Genomic DNA, 3,041 nt, shown 5'->3' with positions numbered 1-3,041 from the left:
TCCTACCCCTACCCGCAGGCGGGGGAGGAGCGCGAGCCGCGACACTAGCCTTCTGTGCCCGTCTCTGATCCTCAAACCGAGACAGGCCAGGACCCCTGGGTTGTTCAGGCTCAGACCTGGACTTTTGTGAAGGCCGCTGAGCACACCTTTGCCTCCCTGAACTTCTTGACCACCGTCTCAACGGAGGTACAAAAGATACGGAAGGCGAAACCGGCGCATCGAGAAGCAAGCCCCTCTCTTCCTTTCCCGATATCTTCTAGGTTTACCCACAGATGTCCCTTTGTCACTACCATAGCCGCCATGGACCTGTCAATAGCAAAGGCAGCCCGCTTAGTAGCACGGAGAGCGAGATCCATGGTGCGGTGCACTCAGCTACCTCATCAGGAGAAAGGCCCTCGCCTTTATCCAGGTCTTTCAGCAGGTCAGCCTGATATGCTTGGAGCATCACCATCGTGTGCAATGAAGCGACAGCCCGACCTGCTGCTGCTGCGTATGCCCTGGCATCCGAGCGAGATGTCAAGGAGGGAGTCTTAAAAGAGGACGTCTCACCCATTGAGAGATAGCTGGCCAGCCTCACCCTATAGGGGCATCTTCTCATAACCACTTTCGCGCATCGCCTCGATGTTGGCATAATTTGTATGCTGGAATCGATGCGTGAGCAAAAATGGCCTCTTCCATTCCTTCTCAATCTCTGTATGGAAAACAGGAAGAAAGGAAGGCTCACCTGAGCTGGAGGGTTATGGCCAGAAAAATAACGTTCATCGAGACACCTCGCAACATCACTTTCTTCGCCCGCTTCACGGCAAGTAAAGCCTCACCGTGGCGTGATCCATAATTTTCAAAAGCTCATCATACGCAGGGAAGGAGGATTGGGAAGGCTCAGCCTCAGCTTTTTTGCCCTCCTCAGACATTTCCTGCTTTTTCTGGGCTGAACCCAGGCCGCTGGATCAGAAAATGTTAATGAAATAACATCATCCTCCAGTGGCTCACTCTCGTCCACAGCCGACGATCGTGAGAGGGAAAAACCCCTCTTCAAACTCATCGGCCAGATCCACCTGCGATCCCCACGAGCTCATTCCCTTCCGTGCCTCAGCAGCGGCGGGTCCTGAATCGCGGGAAGCAGATGGCTGCCCCTCTTTCCTCGAAAAGAGAGACAAACGAGAGCGGAGCTTTTTTCCTCTGAAAAAACGTTCTCAGTGCACACCGATTGCCCCCTCGGAGACATCGCGTGCATGCTCTTCGCCCAAACAAACAACGTATTGATTGTGTGTGTCATCGGGTGTCAAATAGCGATGACACGGATGCACACATCTTCTAAATGCTTTGCTAGTGCTCGCCATAATGAATGAAAGAGATCGCTCTTACCACGGAAATACACACTTCAAACAAATCAGTCGGTGAAGACGAAGAAGAGAATGACATGTTCTCCCGGCGCCTATTTATATACTAATAGTCGCAACGGTAGTGACGTCATGGGCTGTCGCCGGCCAACGTGTTGTTGGTGTTTTTTCAATGTATGCTTCAAACATGGGTCACGATGAGGCGTTCCCCATAGCGCCCCCTAGAGGACGCAATTCGAAGTTCCCTTGAAAGGGAACGCTGTGCCACCAAAGCGTCCTCCAGCACCACCAGCTGACCGTTTTAAGAAGAGCGCCTGACAGTTTTTCAGCTGGCTAAAAACGCTTTGGTGGACACACGTTATTGAATATTTATTGTTAGGCATATGGCCTGTTAGTGTTTTTAGCATTTATGCAATATACTGGAGCCAAACCTGAGAAAGTAGACCAGAATATTCTCCTGGACACGCAATTTACGTAGCTGTAATTCATAGGCAGGGATTATGTTAATTGCGAATGAGCGTGCACGAGCGCCTTATTTACGAATGATTGGAATTCATTAACATACACATGTTTAACTATCAAATCTGATGTGTACAAAGCGTTTGTGAATTTTTCGTTCACAAGCGTTTTTCGTGCAAATTACTCTGAATTTACTCCTATATTTACGAATGTTTCATGAATGAGGCCCCACGTGTTTATATACCCTGTGTTTTCCTGTTCCCTGGTCTTGTGTTAAAGTTAATTAAAGACTCTATCGTGGATGACTTCCTCTCCGCGTGCTTCCTCCGCACCACGACCCGTGACAATACCCATGGTTGTATGTTGTCTATGCTGTTGCTATATGTTTTAATGTTAACATTTGTAATAGTATGCAGAACACAAAGCAGGGGAAAAACCAAGGTGGTGGTGTTGATGAAGGTAACAGTTTTGTTTTTTTTCCAAGCCATAAATAAATTCTTTCCATTATTCAGCTGAACAAGTCTGTTAAATTTATGAACATATTCACTAATAGCAGTTAATCATGACATTCACCTTCATAACTGTTTACTTGTACTTGACTATATACAGTACAGTGGTGTAAACACTAGTTGCTTATTAATGTGCCTTCCATATTGGCGTTAAGTAAGAATAATGCAGATTTACTCAACTTTGAGATCTCTAGAATGACCAGATAAATGTTTTGTCATTACTGTAAATCTACAGTAGGTGTTACTGTCTCAGTGCCACCTCCTGTCTCTGGTCCACCACAAGTTGCACCAACGGCAGTTGCGACAATTGAAAAACTGAAAGAAGAAAATAGACTCCTGAAAAAGGAACAAGATTTTCTGCGGAAGCAATTGAGAGATTCCCTCAACAAAAGACAACTAGATAAGTCTTTTTTTCACGCTTTTTTTGCATATCTGACTCGGTTTCGGTAGTGTTTTTTTTTTTTTAAAGGGGTCATATGATGCTGCTAAAAAGAACATTATTTTGAGTATTTGGTGTAATGAAATGTGTTTATGCGGTTTAAAGTTCAAAAAACACATTATTTTCCACATACTGTACATTATTGTTTCTCCTCTATGGCCCGCTTTTTTGAAATGCGTAGATTTTTACAAAGCTCAGCGGTCTGAAAAAGCGAGGTGTGCTGTGATTGCCAGCTATTCAGTGCGTTGTGATTGGCCGAATACCTCAAGCATGTGACGGAAATGTTACGCCCCT

At 45.8% G+C, this 3,041-nt stretch overlaps 1 long non-coding RNA gene across 1 annotated transcript in view; it reads left to right on the top strand.

Moving 5' to 3' along the window:
- Positions 1–619, top strand: part of LOC107731851 (uncharacterized) — a 7,046-nt gene extending 6,427 nt beyond the window's left edge. Inside the window, exon 3 of the long non-coding RNA XR_001638811.1 lies at positions 514–619. This is a non-coding gene — a long non-coding RNA (uncharacterized LOC107731851). The remainder of the gene's footprint in view (positions 1–513) is intronic.
- Positions 620–3,041: the final 2,422 nt, after the last annotated feature.

This window comes from Sinocyclocheilus rhinocerous, unplaced genomic scaffold (genome assembly GCF_001515625.1).
Source record: "Sinocyclocheilus rhinocerous isolate Xijiao unplaced genomic scaffold, SAMN03320098_v1.1 scaffold1030, whole genome shotgun sequence".
In the NCBI taxonomy this organism is placed as follows: domain Eukaryota; kingdom Metazoa; phylum Chordata; class Actinopteri; order Cypriniformes; family Cyprinidae; genus Sinocyclocheilus; species Sinocyclocheilus rhinocerous.
The sequence above is the reverse complement of the archived record's forward strand: the minus strand, read 5'-3'. Positions and strand labels throughout refer to the sequence as shown.